The sequence below is a fragment of the Patella vulgata genome, chromosome 3 (assembly GCF_932274485.2).
Source record: "Patella vulgata chromosome 3, xgPatVulg1.2, whole genome shotgun sequence".
NCBI lineage: Eukaryota > Metazoa > Mollusca > Gastropoda > Patellidae > Patella > Patella vulgata.
In genome coordinates, this window is record NC_065881.2 from 79,092,741 (window position 1) to 79,110,915 (window position 18,175).

General features: G+C 36.6%; 1 long non-coding RNA gene across 2 annotated transcripts in view; it reads right to left on the reverse strand.

Annotated features, from left to right (window-relative positions):
• LOC126814417 (uncharacterized) overlaps nucleotides 1–18,175 on the reverse strand; it is a 47,009-nt gene that overhangs the window by 6,940 nt on the left and 21,894 nt on the right. For both annotated transcript variants that reach the window (XR_008787529.1, XR_007677592.2), the window contains exon 2: nucleotides 6,436–6,595. This is a non-coding gene — a long non-coding RNA (uncharacterized LOC126814417). The remainder of the gene's footprint in view (nucleotides 1–6,435; nucleotides 6,596–18,175) is intronic.

Here is an 18,175-nt window from a genome sequence, read left to right on the forward strand (position 1 = left end):
CAATCACAGACTAATGCAAAGAGATGGAAGAGTTGTGTCAAACACAGTACAGTAACTATATAAAACGTTCAGGGAAAGGTAAATGAAGCAGCAGCCTCAAATTTACAGACCTATCACGAAAACTCCAAGAATTCGAGTGACCTAGAGGAAGAAAAGGATCGAAGCCCTCATCAAAAGTGAGATGATTGATAAGTACAAATCGTTTTCTAAAGACTTTAATCCCGATCTAAATGAACTGAAGTCTGTGGACGGCATGTTGCATTTCTTGCTAGATATTTTCTGAGAGAGAGAGAGGGATGGGGTTTAACGTCCACTCGACACAAACTAGGTAATTTCCGTACTAACATATGGTTCAATTTTATACAACCAGTGAATCTAAACCACGCCAGTTGACTCAATGACAGACCTTGTGATACAACGTCGTCCGCTAACCATTCGGCCTTCCCAACCCCCAGATTCTCTGAAGCTCCTTGTTGGAAAGTCAACAGGATTGAAAATGGCTACGATAGGGCAGTCTTTAGTGCAGGTTGCAAGACCAGGGGCGCTGTTGGCTCCTTTGCAATTGGGGTTAGCGGTTCAGCTACACCACACGTTCGGTTCAAAATTCCCCGTCATTACGTTACATGACCAAGGATTGTGTTCGTCGTATGCTGAAATCATGCACAGCGGCATAAACACCAATAGCAGCTGGTATTAGGATAAATCGGTTTGTTAAGGGCGCTCAATTTTCGTCAAAATCACTGAGATATCAATAAGGTTAGGGCCCGTGATTTTTGGTGAGATTGTGCGCTAGGGAAACCATTAGGGCTAGGTCCAGGGTTAGGGTAGGGATTAGCGCTATAGCCTTGTTTACATCTCGTGACCTTTGAACAAACTTGAAGTTGAGCCTATGAAATAAATGTTATCCAATGGTCATTTTCGCCAATACGTGTGTGATAATACCGACAGGAATCCATGGATCTTAGATGGTACAACTTCTCTACATACTATGGGGATGATGGAGGTGATTATTCCTTCTTTTCGGTCCAAGGTGCTGATTCGTAGAGATGAACAAAATGTTATCAGGTCTGCAGTCGATGTATTCCGCTACGACATTCCAAGCAAAAATAAGCTCATGCTGTACTGCGAACTATCAACGTGGAGAACCAAGTAACAAAACTGATCCTTAAACCCGAATGCACCGGGATAGTCAGGTGTGATGCAACCCGTCAGTGGAGGAACTCATGCCAGAAATGCAACTGCAAGGTTTCTACCAATGACAGACTTTAATCTCACGAATATGCGACGTGCAATTATACTCGACCTTATCATCCATCACTCTCGAGTTTAAATATCACAACTGCACACCTGTTATTACATTTGACCAACCTTAATGACTGAAAGCGAGGACATAAGTTTGTAAAGAACCTGACAGCAGCGAACTAAAACAAGTCATTTTGGACTTCGGTGGCTTTCATACGATGATGAGCTACTTTGGTTTCGGACATTTTCTGAAAAATACCGGTCTTCACGAAGACCTTGAAGTGATATAATATGGTGAAAATGCTGTTACCTATATTCTGAACGGGAAATCATATGCTCGTGTGCTTCTCGAGGACAATTTCTGGTCGAGTCAGTTCTTACTCGGCTACTCATTCATGAAATTTACGATTCACTCTCATCATGAAACTTACGATTCACTCTTGTCAAGCGACGATCAACAGCCGATGATGAAAAAAACTCGTCTCGACTCCGATTTACAAGTACCGGTGAAATTGTTTGATCAAATGGTGGACAATGATATTTCATCCTGTACCGTACTTGACAATTAAGTTATGTCTAGAATAGCATAAGGACTGGAGAAAACCAAGAGAGATTTGGCTACTTCTGAACTTTGGCTTCAGTACATGACAATGGCGGGCATACTACGCGACTTTATTCTATTCGCTCAAAGAGGACAGTGATTACAATCACTACGCAAAGAGTGTTCAAATATATCTGCATGAACTGGAAGAACTCGAAGCTACGATTCCCCGTATGTACGAAATGTTTAGTGTTGGCCTTTTCGTAATCCACAGGAGTGACCGGTATTGGCCTGGTTTATCGAAAGGCCGTTATTGAACAGACGACCAAGAGAGTAATGAAAGTAAATGGCGGACTGGTTCATGGTCGAGGGGTGGTGAACGAAAACCCAAATGTTGTTGTCTGTGTGCGCGACATACAATGAATACATTCAAGAACTGTGCAATCGCAGTTTCTCTACCAGCGAACAGCACAAGAGCTCGCTTCCGCAAGAGTGAAACGTAATAAATAACAAAGACACAATGAATGGTTTCAATTTTTTGTATGAGAACAATCCCCTTGCACGAACAAAGGACCTGCGTAGCATTACTAGTGGTCTCACAGCAGGTCACACCGTTAACGTGCACAGGTGGGAGAGAATATTTTCGAGAAGATGTACGGTACAGATACGTTCCAGTATTCATTTTCCAGAAAGGATACTGCTGTGCAACTCGGCCAAGATAAACAGGTCCGCATCGGTGATGAAGAATGTAGTATCGACCTACAACTGTCGGGAATGCTCACACAGATGAACACCATATAGATCACCTTCTGCAATATGAATGGTCAGATTATCCGACGGCATTATTCAACGACTGTGGAATGATGAGGAAAGCAATAAAATCACAGCTGGTGGATATCACATGACTAATGTACCCAAGCTTTGAACAAACAAACACAGAAGCGACATTTATCGTGTCTGATCTCCATCGAATCCAATGGAAAAGGGGGGGGGGTCGTTTGATAGTACAGTATATGTAAGCGCTACCTCGAATGTTTGACACAAAATGTCCAGTCCAGTTGTTTTCTTCGATAAGTACGGGAATGGACCTTTGACCAAAGACTGTGCTCATCAAAGTAGAGCTAGTGGTATAGTTGGTTACAAAACCGACGAATCAGAGGTTCCTTTGCAATGAAACAAACAAAAACAATTTCATATTTCTGAAACATCTCGAATCAAAGACAAGAAGCGCAAGTGGAGATACAGATCGTCTGGTTTCCCAGACAGGTGTTGATTTGAGCGCTGTCGGTCCTACTGTTGTCATTGGCTAGTTATACTGTGTCGCAAATCGATAGCGGGACGGTTGTTCTTGCGAACAGGAAGGAGAAACGCCAGACATAAACTGTGGGGCATTTAACATTTATGCGAGGCTTTTGGTGAAAATATTTGTTGAAGGCTACCCTTCATCCGCACAGTTACTGGATGTGATACTACATCTCGTTTGTTGGGCATCAGTAGAGCAATATTTGGGGAACGAGCGATTGTTGTGCTGAAACATGTTCAGACCAGAGTCAAATTGTTGAAGCTTGTGAAAAAGCTCTGGTCAGTCTTTAAGGGGGCAAACCCAATTAGGGTCTGGACACATTGCGACTGCGAAAGTTCAAGGTGAAAGCGGTGACAGGCAATTTCGTTGATGAAATAAGGCTTTGTCCAGGACGTCTGATTCTGCAAAATGTCATTTCTTACGCGTATTTTTGCAAGTACATGTACGATGCTAGATGGGGGACGATAATATAGACTGAGTCCCACGGACTGGGTTTTGGAATTACGCGGCGAAACTCTATGGCCACGCAGCATCTACTAAAAGTAGTTCGCTGTACATGTAAGGTGGAGTGCGTCGATATGTATGGAGCCGAATCATTGGCATATTAAGAGGAAATATAATAGTTAAAACTGACAAATTATCATAGTCAAAATTGTAAAAATGGCCATTTTCGAGATTTCCTACTTGCAAATATCACATAACACAGAATGATTATTGATTATATTAGTATTAAAAGAAACCAAAGGATCTAGTTATGATTTTTCATTTTTCACTTTCTACTTTTCGCCTTTGCAAATTCACTGTAACTTTTTCATCTTTGCATCCTCTATCACCAAAATTTCTTCACACGAACGGATAGGGGACGTGGTTCCGGGTTCAGCCGAAGTTGGCGTCATAAGACGAGAGTATTTATCGTTTCTGCTAAAATTACTACTCCATTGGGTTATTCATAACTCTTTAAGAATTGTCCAATTTTATTTATTATTTTTGGAGAAAAAAATGAAATAAGCTCGTTGTCATGTCAGACAACTTTTTGTTTCATTAGTTATATCATCGAACCTTGAGGTTGTCTCATTGTCTTAATAGATCGGATAATCTTTGACAGCACATCGGCATGGATGTGAGCGAATTGCTAGCGTTATATCCGAAAGGGGTGTCTGGCTGCCTTAATCAATTAAGAAAAGTTTTGCAGTTATTAGACGATGTAATAAATTGTAAACAAGACAATTAGAACATGTAGAGAGTATCATGTTTCGTCAAGAAGAGTTGATCCCCCAAAGTTATTTATTTCATAAGAACAATATTTAGTTGTTAAAGATATGTAATTTGTGGAAAAAAATATATCCTTGAAAAGAGATACGAAATCTTGTTATCACTGGGCGGGTTTCCTAGAATATTTTGATTTACCTTTCCAATCGATCATGATAGGGTACGGTAGTTGTGACTGCAACACATGCAGAAGAGCCTATATAAACCTGTCCACTGTCAATATTAAAGTCTAATGGATTATTTAGTTGTCATCAAACATGAAAGTAAAGACATAAATTATTTGCTCTTTTCACATTGACTGGGGTTAAATAATGCGAAACTAGAAACAAAAGTTATATTAATTAAAATACAACTAGAAACAAAAGTTATATGAATAAAAATACAAGTCGGGCCTAATTAGGCCTATATATGCCTCTCCGACAAGACTCAAGAGTTAAAAAAAACCTATGTTATTGACAGTCGGGTGGTATCATGTTAGTAATAGTTATTGAATTTTAATCATTAGCATTAAAATTTGATACTTTTGCAAAGCGGATTTTTTTAAAACAAGTATCCGGTAGCCAATATAGAGGCCTAATAAGTTTTATGTCGTCTTCAATAACAGGTAGGTAGGCCTACAGCGCATCCATTCACTTGATTTGATATGTTTATTGCTTATTGTTTGAAATATATGTGTAGCACATATTGTGTGTCGTGTCCACGGGTTTGTATTGTGTAATTATTTATGTGTGATGTTATCCTCCTGCTCTTACTAGTCACCCGGCTAACCGAAGAACTCCGAATACATTAGCTGCTTATATCAACGTCGATTTATGACACCGGGTACAATTTTATGGATACAAAAATTACTGAATTTAATACTAAGCGACGTTTCGATGAGGATGCTCTCGTCTTTATCAAGCAAATGATACAGGTTTGTAAATAGTAGGTAAATATATACAGAATATGCAACAAAATAACAATCAAATACAATTCAAACTTAACATCTTTGATTGGAGGGGGGGGGCAACTAAGCCTACACAACGGAAACTCTTAAAATGACCATTTTTACCACTCTGACTCTAATAATTTTGCAATTTTAACCATGATATTTTCTCTTTTTTTAAAATGGCAACGATTCGGCTCCATAGATATGGACTAGAATGTACGAATGTATGTGCAAATTGCCAGAGAGAGGCATCTGCGAAATCCCCCTGTGGTACTAGATGAAGAAGAGACAGTTTGGATGGACTGGACTTGCTGTAATAAACTAATTTCTGATTTTTACCGTACATCAATTCTCTTTATTTACACCTCTTTTATTGTCGACATGAATAAGTTGATGACGTCACGGTGGCATTGCGGTGTCAAGATGAGATCGTGTTGAATTATGTTAATATGGCATTTAGCCTTGGCCGAATTTGGGTATAATGTTGTCTGATGTATGATCGAACCCAACTTCATTAGTTGTTTTTATTTTTTTTAAATTTTTGGGGGGTCACTCCACTTTCCGAGTTTATTTGCTCCGACTAATTTTGCAATTCCTTTACGTGGATAATGTTTATTTTTCAGTTCGATAGTAAAATAAAGTCTTGCATTCAATCAATTCGACCTTGACGCATAACGCGGCTATGTATTCGCACTACCTCGGTAAATCTCATAGCAGGATATATGATTCATGATGCCCACTTAATATTCAATATCCTATGATGCACCATGGTTCCAATTGAAAACCATCTTGAAATGCATCGAGGTTTCCATGAGGTGCATTTATATTATATAGACGTTTAGCTCGTTATATGATAAATGAGCAAAGAAAGTGAAGGATGTATTGTGAGCAATGGCCAAGACATTGTGCCAAACGGATCAAAATGACTGAAACGGAGTTTAACCCTAAAGAAACTGTCATACGCCATGCAATGTGTGTCTCTGTGTGTGTAGGGGGGGGGGAATTAAGTGCACACCATCTCAATTTTTCGTCCCATCAGGATAACTAAAAGTTGTTCATTACCAGGCCCTCCTTCCTACACGATTACTCAATAAGCCAACAAGGTTTCAAATCATTAAAACTGAAATATTTCTAATTTTGATTAATAAATACCCGCATATAACAGTTGTGTCTTTAAGGAATAATTGTTGTACATCTGACAGTGATCGCACATCAGAACGTATTGGCAAACCATTTTCTGTATAACATTGGTCAATTTTGGAATTAAAGTCTCCACAAGAACTGGTATCAAATTGTCCATTAACAGCATAACCTGATAAGACAAAACATAAATTAATCTAAATCATTATTATTACATCAGTTTTAACCTGACATCCCAGGTCTAAATGTTAACCTTAAATGCGCAAATCCTGGTTTAGAATTAAAATGGCGAGACTAACAAACATAAGCACTCAAAATTTGCATCTCGGGGCAGACAGTAAATATCAACTTGTCATTTCCGGAAGCCGAATGAATATAAACCTGTGGCTAACGCTGATTAAATTAGAACATAAATTACTATAGATGGTTCACGAGAAGATGTATATTATGGACGAGTGAGACACTATTCGTTACATGTATGGGTATAGTAGAGGGATGAATCACAAAAAAAGAAATTTAAATATCATTACATGTTAAAAACCTGCATCCAGGTGATGTGTTATATTATGTTCAATCGCTAAATGCCATTCAAAGATTATATCAGACATCAGTATGGAGATGTGGCAGTTAAATTAATAAATCAGATAGGAAAATGTGAGGTGAAGTATGAGATGTAGATACAACCAAGTAATACCTAAAGGTTTAATTATCAAATCACCGGTTAATTCACCAGCTGCTACCAAAATCCTCTTGACTGCAAGCAAAAATCTGATCCGAGAACGAATCCAGCACCATCGGAATGAAAAACACCGTCTATTTAACAGATCTCAAAAACTAAGAGAACAAATCAAAAGCAAGTTATCCCACCGGGACTACACCTTGTTACATGAGATACAGACCAAACACAACAGCCAACTAGACATCATTAAGAAGAAACAAATTAAAAAATTTGAAAGCCCGAAACCCGTGTAATACCAAAAGACCAATAATAGCAAAACCAAGACTGAATACCTAACCAAAACCGTGATTAATTTAAGTGATAAAGCATTAACAGATGACCAGATCAATCTACAGTTTGTTCCAAGTCGCAAACCAAACTATGACATCTACATTACAAACATTGAAAGAGGTCTTCGTCAGTCAGCACCTGGTGGCAATGTTGATTATTTACGACACCAAATCACCCACCTACTTGCCAAGAACCAACAACAACATAGTAACCTAAGTAAGAAAGAACAACAAGCCCTAAAAGAACTGAAAACAGATCGGTCTACTACTATAGTTCCCTCCGATAAAGGTAAAGCTACAGTCATCTTGAACACCCCAGAGGACCAAACTATGGTTTCCAACCTCCTAAACGACACCATCCGCAAGGACCCTACAGAAGCCTATTTGAAGAAACATGAAGAACTCCTTAAAAAATTAAAAGAACAAAACCAAATTAAAGCTGATGTATATTACCAGTGGAGACCTAACCACCCACGACCACCATATGCAAGAGCAACAATTAAAATCCATAAGAATCCCATGACAGCGCGTTTACTAATATGTTCTAAAGACTCAGTATATTATAATACCGCAAAATACTTGTCAAAACTACTGTCACCATTAGGGAAATCATCTTCTTCGTTTATCAAAGATTCAAGTTATCTGTGTCAAAACCTGGCCAAATGATATCCTATGATGTAGTTGATTTATTCACTAATGTACCACGGAAAGAAGCCTTTGAAACTATACGGAATCAAATATAACGACTGGACTCTCCAATTCACCCCACCCTCACAACTGAAACAATCATACTTCTTATTGAAGAATGTATTAATTCCACATATTTTATTTGGGGAGATGACTTCTACCAACAGTTATATGGTCTACCCATGGGCAGCCCCTTATCCCCCTTAATAAGTGAAATTTACCTGTCAGCTTTCGAAGAAAGAGCATTAGAATCCTCCCTTATCAAACCTCAATGTTGGTACAGAAAAGTTGACGATACGTTCGTTGTGATCAATGAAGATGACGACCCTGCAGTCCTCCTACAACACCTCAACAGCCAGCATCAAAGAATCCAATTCATGATGGAAACAGAAGAAAAGCACAGCCTCCCGTTTCTGGATATAAACATTACTAACGACGGTGGTAATCTAAAGACATTCGTGTTCCGGAAACCGACATACACCGACCAATATATTCATTTCAAATCGAACCAACCCACCAGTAACCAAATATCTCCTATTTCCACTCTAACTAGACGTGCAATTAATATCTGTCATGAAGAAAACTTACCAGCTGAAATCCAACATCTTAAAACTGTTTTTACCACCCTGAACGGATACCCTGAACAACTTGTTACCAACGTTATCAATAAAACCCTACACGAACAGAATAAACCAAATAAGCCAAAACCAGATCAATCACCAATAAGAGTATTTATTCCATGGTAAACTAACATACCAAATCCAACGTTTACTTAAACACCAAACTGGAATAGAAACCATATTTACCAAAATTGAAACGATTAAAGATCACCTGCGGGCGTATGGCAAACTGAATCCCGCCGTTCCTGTTCCACCAAAAGGTTGCGTTTACAAAATAGATTGTTCATGTGGACAGACATATGTCGGCGAAACGAAGAGACATCTAAATGTAAGATTGGCTTAACACAAATCTAAAGCTGTCACGAATAAATCAGCCGTAGCGGCACGCCTTAAGGTAACAGACAACACAGCATAAATTGGTCAGATGTAAAAATTCTAGAGAGAAATCAAGAAAATAAGACGGATACTAGAAGCTATCCACATAAAGAAACCCCGGCCTGAGCTCAACCTAGATGTTGGTATCTACCTACCCACAGCTTATGACTCTTTAATTTTAAGTAATAATTAATGCCTGAACTGTTTAACATCATAAGATAAACTATCTTTTAGTCTTATATAATTTCAAAAGTTTCCAAATAATCAATTATGTGTATACAATGTAACAAGATCCATCATTTATCTTTATGTACATTATGTAATACCATTTGGTTTAAACATATTTTATTACCACAAAGTAAATGGATCGGACAAAAGTTACATAAACTTACAAAAACATCCTTTCCTTTATAAGTACATGAAATTATTCAAGATAACACGCGGTGCAAAATAAGAAGAGAATTAAGACGGTGCTGGGGAATAAATCTGATGATTGACCATCTGAGAATTATTCCAATGATTCCAAGGATCTTGGAATTATAACCCCATTTGCAACTATCTTACAGGAGAAAATATCGAAAGGTTGCAAGAGCTGTTGGTACGAAGTTATTTCAAGCTTAAAGGTGTATTTCCAAATAGTAACTTAGGATAAGGACCACTCTTAAACCACTGGCGAATGTTCGTTTACACCTCACTATAGAATCTATATGTTATTGGAAGTACACCTTTAAAATGTTGACCCAAATCAGGTTTTAAACAAATTTTACAGTTTATTTCGAATATAAAGAGATGTAATAATTAAATAACATTGTCAAATCTTTTTGTATCTTTAAGGTATTTATGTATGTTTTGAATGAGTCGATAATTTTGAGAATTACTTAAGTTTTCATCACCCCATAATAATGTACTAATATTAATGTTAATATGATCTCGCGTGTTGCTTACCAAATTGTGGCGCTGTATCTTGTAATTTGGACAGTCCGGGAAATAATGCTGTGCATTTTCAATGGTATGGCCGCATTGGCAATTTTGATTTTGGACCAGGTTAGCTCGGTATGGATCAGATTTCAGTGTACTGCAGTTATGGCGTAGTTTTGTATGGATTATCACATATTTACGTTCCCCTGTACATAGGAAGTCTGAAATAGTTTTTGCGTTGGGTTTAGGTTTGATATTACGTTTAAAAATTGTCTTATTTCTCGATGTTTTAGTAGTAGTGTTCAGACGATTCCAGGCTTTGATGGTAGAGGGAGGGGAAGAAGGATTTTTGGAATGTTGTGGTTGTAGCAAGTGGTGGTTTTAGGTTTAGAGGGTTTCCTAGTGAGTATGTAGTATTACGAGGTTGATAATTGTTTACGATTTCAGATAAGTACGTAGGACATTGGTTGTTGTGAATTTCGTATAGAGTTGTGAGTTTCCTTAGATGTCTCCTTTCGATCAAGCTTTCCCATCCTGTTTCGAGATAAGGCGATTGTTTGCTTGCATATTACGGTAAACCGGTAACAATGCGGGCAGCTTCTAATTGGATTTTTCTAGTTTGGCGCAGTCGGAGTCATTACACCCATCCCAAACTTGGCAAAAGTATTCCAGGTTAGGTCTTATGTATGTTTTATAGATTATGTTTAGTGAGTTTTTATTTAATGAATATTTCAGCTTTCGTAGAATACAAAGCCTTTGGATACCGAAGAACATATAGTATCAATGTGTTTTGACCACCTGAAGTCACTTGATAGTATAACACCGAGGTGTTTATGTGTGGGGACTATTTCTAATTCTGTGTCACCGAGTTTTAAGTTTGGTAGAATTAAAATTAATTAACCATTTTTGCGACCAAATATTTAGGGCATTTAAATCATGGTTTAGAGATAATTCTATATCATTAACCGTTTTTCCATTGCAGTCTAAAGCTGTATCGTCAGCAAATAATCGTGCTATGTTTGTCAACGTATCTTGGATGTCATTTATATAGATTAAGAAGGGGAAAGGTCCCAAACAGATCCCTGAGGAATCCCTGACATTAGAGTTGTTTCATGTGATGTAACACCTCTGATGGTTACCGCCTGTTTCCTGTTACTGATGTAGCTTGATAGCCACTTAAGACATGGGTCGTCAATACCGTAGTTTTTTAGTTTATGTATCAGGCCTCTGTGATATACCCGATCAAAGGCTTTTGAGATATCAAAGAAAACGTAGCAGGACAATTTGTGGTCCTCAAACGCAGTGACGACATCGTGATATATTTCAAGAAGTTGATGAACCGTTGAGTGTTGTGGTCTGAATCCAGTTTGCAAGCCATATAGAAGGTTTTTGGACTGAAAGAAATTGTATAGGTGTTGGAATATTATACGTTCGAGAAGTTTACTAACAGTGCTTAAAAGAGAAATAGGTCTGTAGTTTGATGGAACCCATGGGTCGCCCTTTTTGAAGACGGAGATTACATTTGCTATCTTCATTGATCAGGAAATCTTCCCTCAGTAATGGACTTGTTAAAAAGAATAGTCAAGGGAACACATATTGAATTAATAGAGTGTTTAAGTAAGATGTGACTAATCCTGTCAGGGCCACTGGCCTTTTTGGCATTAAGACATTTGATTATATCCATTAGTTCAGACTCAAAAATAAGTGGTAGAGAAAATGTACAATAGGGGTTCTAGAATTAAAAGTTGGAAGGTCATCTCCGGTTGTATTATGGGCAACAGACCCAAAGAAATTGTGCTTTATCAAAGTTTGAGTGGGCAAAGCTTCCGTCTTCTTTCTGTAATGGAGGAATATTTGAAAATTTGTTTCTTTTCAACAACTGGTTCATACATTTCCAGTAATTTTCGTTTGGTTTGGATATGTTATTAACGTTATCTATAATTTTCTCATTATAATTTGCTTTTAGGATTTTTTTGAAATTGTTAACTTTGTTGCGTTGATTTTTATATTTTTTAATGTCATTTGGATGCTTGGATTGTTTGGCTTTTTTCCGTAATCTTTCGCGGATTCGGATATCTCTTCTTATATCTGAATTAAACCACGGTTTATCGTTTGGCCTTATGATAACTTCCCTTTTCGGAATTGTGTTGCCTATAAATTCACTTATTTTGTCATAAAATAATGTGCACACATCTTCAATGCTTAAATATTCAAGTTCGACTTTCAAGTCGACGTTTTGTACAAGTCTATTGAGCTCATTAAAATTGCCATGCTTGTAAGAAAATATTTCTCTCTTGAAGACTTGTTTGATTTTAATATCTATTTCACAACCTATTCCTTTATGATCTGAGATATATGAGTCAATATCAAATGTTTCGGTGAAAACAACACTGATATCCCTCGAGACTAGAATAAGATCTAATAGAGACGAACAAGAAGGTGTGATTCTAGTGGGCTCCTGGATAACATTTGTTAGACTGTTTGTTAAAAGCAAATCATGAAGGGTACCTGAGCGGTTTCGTAGTATATCAACATTAAAATCACCAAGAAGTACAATTTTATTTGTGGTATTGTATGCGGCGTCTATAGAGATATCAAGTTGGTGCCAGAAATCTTGTGATGAATTAGGTGGCCTGTACACACATGAAATAAGTAGAGGACCTGTTTGGAGATTGATTTCAACCCAGATACATTCTATATTACCTACTTCGAGAACATGCCGTCGTTTATATATCAGTAGTTCAGATACATAAACGAGTACTCCACCTCCAAAGCAGTTTCTGTCCATACGAATTGGTGGGTAAAATCCAGACCAAGAAATGGTCTCATTACTAATGGATTCGTCAAGATGGGTTTCAGAAAAGGTGAGAATGTGGAATTCATTAGTCAGGTTTTGTATCCCGGTTAGTTTATTTCTGATACTGCGAGTATTTAGATGGAAGATAGTAAGCTTGTGGAATTCTACTTGTTTTCGTGATGTATTGGGGCCTGGATTAGGAGAAATATCGTTTGCTAGTACAACTAACAGTAAGCTTATATATAGATTTTGGCTTTTGGGAGAGATAGTGAAATTGTTAAGCAAAAACCTATTATTAGTTAGAGTTCTAAACACACGTTTGATTGATATCTTGAAAAGGTGTTACTGGTGGTGTAATGACAGTTGGCTTCATACCAATGTATTTCACTTTGAATTTATAAATAAACTAGTTTTCTGGGCATTTAAAACTTAAATCATTCACTGAAGCGATCGTGCTTGAATGTCGTTAAGTCGGATAAAATTTGGTTCGAAATAGCATTTTCCATGCAAATATTACTATGGGAGTAGCTCGTAACTATTTTTGATAAGCGAATTGCTCTGAACAGTTAATTTGAAATTAATATTATTGTAAGATGAGGGACATGTAGTGTGGCGTCACACTATTAGTTGTCTTCTCGGGATAAGTTGATGTGGTTATTTTCCACAGATGATTACAAACATGTTATGTGTTACAAATACTAATAGAGTGACGACATGTCAGTCAGGCTCAATATCACATGGTTAATTTATAGATAACGAAATCTGTTAACAAAATCGAGGTAAACTTAGGACGCATGAGTAAATGCGTTGTACACTCAAATCAAAGATTCATGTAATTGTAATACCATTTCATGTCACTATGCAAATAAGTCCTATATGAATATCATAATAATTAAGGTGTTTTTTCAACATTCACTTTATGCTCTTTGATGTCCAGAGACATATCTTATGTCTTCACCCATCATCTATGTCTTATGTTTTCATTAATTCCTCTTTAACCCTTTATCCGCTGTTTTTACTATACTATGTGCTATCATAATTAATCTTAGCATACTTATTTTGATAACCCCATTAAGCTATGGTTTCATGATTGCTAACTTATGGTTTCTCTTATCATTGTTCAATGTACGTATATATAACACTGTATGTTTTCCTCATTTGTAATTTGTATGCTTGATAACGACCAGTGAATTCTTGTCGAAACGTCGTGTGTATATAATATAGTGATTGTTATCCATAGAACTGTATTGTTATATTATATACGTACATAAATAACAACAATATCACTGTAAATGAAATTCAAAATAAAATATTTTTTTATGCATATAACACAAAAAAGAAATCAGTTTGGTCCAAGGAGATTAAAATTGAAGAAGACTTTAACACTTTTTAAGGGAATTTTAAAACCCTGTATACCTTTATTTCTCTAAAATCGGTTTATTAGAGAATAAGATGGATATAAATAAATGTACAGCCTAATTACCTAATTGATCTTTTGACATTTAATTAATCTCCTTACTTCTGTATGGTTCTATTGTCAAATTATACCAGGAAGATTATGTAAATTAATGAAAGGTTAAGTTTTATTATAGCCAGATTACATAATTGGTCTATGAACCTTTATTTCATCTCATTGTTCCTATATTGGCCATTGTCAAACTATACCATATGTATTATATACTTTTAAACCTTTTGTTGTACGTTATCTAATATTATTTAAAATCGATTGTCATGGAAATCTATTATTCTAAGAATGTATATATGTATCGTATTTGTAATATTTTGTATACATTATTAATATCTGAAGATGCCCATAGAAGGCAGACAGCTAGCTTATATGATTTAATGTATGTCAGAATGAAGTAAAGTGGAGAATTTTTTATCAGGACGGATTTTTTTATTTATTTATGCATTTATCTACCGTATATTACTTTAATAAATATATATATATATATATATATATATATATATATATGGGAGTAGAATCTTTTATTTATTTTACATATATATATATATACAATTAAAATTGATGATAAAATCCTGTCTCTTTTAAAAGTCTTAACACTTTATTATAGAAACCCTCTTTCGCAAACATGTAAGGTAATGACTGACAACGGTAAAAATGCGATCTTGCATCTTTGAGATGCCTGCACCAAATTGTGCTTAACTGTCAAAGGAACATGACAGCGTTCACATTCTGGTTGAGGCCCTCGCGTTAATATGAAAATGTGAGTTAAAAAAAAAGTATGACTGCTATGCGAGAGTCTCCTAAGAGAGGCTTGAAGGAGCAACATCGCTAATATTTGGAACCTAGAAATTAACACAAATGGGTCGCAACGCATATAATAATGTAATATGAATGTATATAAACTGATTTACATTCAATCTTTTCCGTTTTTACTCTAATTTCAAATCCCTTATGTCCGGCGAAATACGCCCGGGGTTTCAATCGAAAGGCGATCTCTAGGGTCTGGTTGCTCCAATCTACACAAATAGTATTTATTGCGCATGCTCCCCGCATAAGAATATAGTGGCACCGTGTGACATGACTTGTGGAATATGTCTAGCTTTGTTCTTCGGGTCCCTTGTTACAAACGGCGCTGAAACGCATTGTGGTACACGAGTTAAAATGTTTATTTTGACTTAAATATTTGATATCAGAAGCCCACCCTTTTCCGTTAAATCACAGCATCAATGTTGATTTAAATTGACAAATAATTCGTGTTTTCAATGTCCAAAACTTTGGAAGATATTGAGTTAGAGACTTGGCTCCTTTAATGTGATGAAGTTTGTTTGTGTATGCAAGAGTCCAAGACCGTTGCCAGCGGTAATATATGTAGAAGTGGATGGTAGATTTAAAATCGGTGAAAGGTAACACGAATTGTTGGATGACATTGAGTTAGAGACTTAGCTCCTTTAATGTGATGAAATTTGTTTGTGCCTGCAAGATCCTAAGACCGTTGCGAGTGGTAATATATGTAAAAGTGGATGGTAGATTTAAAATCGGTGAAAGGTAACGGGAATTGTGTGATGGGAAGATCTAAAGCAGTTTGCTTAATCATACCGTTTAATATCAACATGGCTGGGGTGCCAGCAAAGAACTGTGTCCTTGCCGATTAACTCGTGTGATAGTAACAGACCAATTAATGTCTGTTACTAATGGATGTACAAGTTTTTTTATTGTTATGCATGTAAAGAGGACAGATAATCAGTAAATAAAGACGAAGTATCAGTAAATATAACGTGTTTCAAAGATGAGGATGATTGAATGAAGCCTGAAAATGGCCTGGACTTAAGCAGACTACACTAATATTTTTCTTTTGTTTTTTGTTAGATCTAAGTCAATCTTTGGAGGCGATATAGTCCGGGTTGGGATTTCAAAGAAAGGGGTAGTTTGCAATAATGTCATGACTGAAGTAATGAACTTCCGAAAAAGTTTTTTTTTTAATGCAAGTCGATAATGTACAAAAGAACGAGGCTTGGTCGGGTCTATTGTTACTTCAATAAACCTACTGATTTGCTCATAGCCAATGCAAGTAACGCCATGTATTATAAAATTTCCACTCAAACGTTTTTCTAAGAAGTATTACAATCAAAACAAAACTATACAGTTATATGGGACAACAATCACTGGTTTATTATACACAAGCACGACGTTTCGATAAGTATTCTCTTATCGTTATCAAGCACAATGACATTTAGTAAACTTGAGGGTCTATATATATATATTTCCCTTCTAGTTTACTAAGCTGGCGTACACATTAACTGCCTCATCCCCATACTGATGATGAATATAATCCTTTAGTGGCATTTAGCAATTGGAAACATAACAAAACTATACAGTTATATGGGACAACAATCACTGGTTTATTATACACAAGCTTAGTAAACTAGAAGGGAAATATATATATATAGACCATCAAGTTTACTAAATGTCATTGTGCTTGATAACGATAAGAGAATACTTATCGAAACGTCGTGCTTGTGTATAATAAACCAGTGATTGTTGTCCCATATAACTGTATAGTTTTGTTATGTTTCCAATTGCTAAATGCCACTAAAGGATTATAAGTATTACAATATAAAGCATGCCAAGGCCAAAGACACAACACGGTTCGCAGTAAGCTTTTGTATATAGCCGTTTGATTTGAATGGACCCTTTGCCAACACTCGCGTCAGGATGGCAACTAGGTAGTAACAGCTTCATGTATGGGTCAATTGTTCAGTTGACAAATGTATTCATTATGGGAATAAAATGAGCTTTAACGTCCTACTGTTCTGCTCCAACTGGGTTAATAAAGACGGGGGTACGCCATACAGTGTGCTATGAGGGAACGTTTGAACGGGCAGCTGCACTACACGCTAGTATTATGTGGAATTCCTACTCATGTGTACACGTGACCTCGGTTTTTCGTCCCATCCGAACGACTTTACGCTCTGCCTTGTCATGACCCCTATCCTGCACCACTGACAAGGGGGGGGGGGGGGTCATGCCGGAAAATCCCGACCTACAGATTATCGAGCCAACGTCTTAACTACTGAGCCAGCGTGTTATAAATGTTAGGCTGTATATTTTATTTTAATAAATGGGTGTAAATATATAAAATTAATAACAACTGGACTTGTCCTCGAAACAATTTACTGAACCTTTCTTTACAGACCGATTATGATAAAACTTTAAGAATAAGCACCAGATATATTAATCGTTGATCATCAACATTTTACCTGATTTCGAAGTTTTACACTTTAAAAAAAATAAATCCAGGTCAAATTTATTTTATTTTTCAATTTTAAAAAATTCCTCGCATTTTAAAACCGTTCAGTAATTATCTTCAATTTACTTTTCAACTTGATATTAATATATTTTAATTGTAAAATAAGCTTAAACATACATTCCCACAAAAGTATTTATAGGGCAGTTCTTTACAATAAAAGTATGGCAAATGCCGTATATATGGAAAGTGGAGACGCCCAATCCTACAAGAAAAATACTGGATTCATTGAAAAACACCCATAGAACAAGCACTGGGCACACGTCAGGGTACCAATAACTGTCAGCTAGACGGCTTATTGTATGTTGGCTTGACTTGAGCGGTTGTTATTTCTTGGTCGAATGATTGGACTGTTTTGGGAACATTGGGGGGTTTAAACGTACAACAGGCTCTGCAATTAAACGGCGAAAAAAGTAATTGACAGAAGATAATCCACGAATTTACTTCGGCTTCAATAGGTATGGTAAATGGATAGTAAGTAACGACACATACATTCTGCAAAAAAGGGTCCATCCCTCAATCAAGTTACGGGACAAACAAGGCTTCTAAAAATAGTTTTTTTTATATCTTGGGGC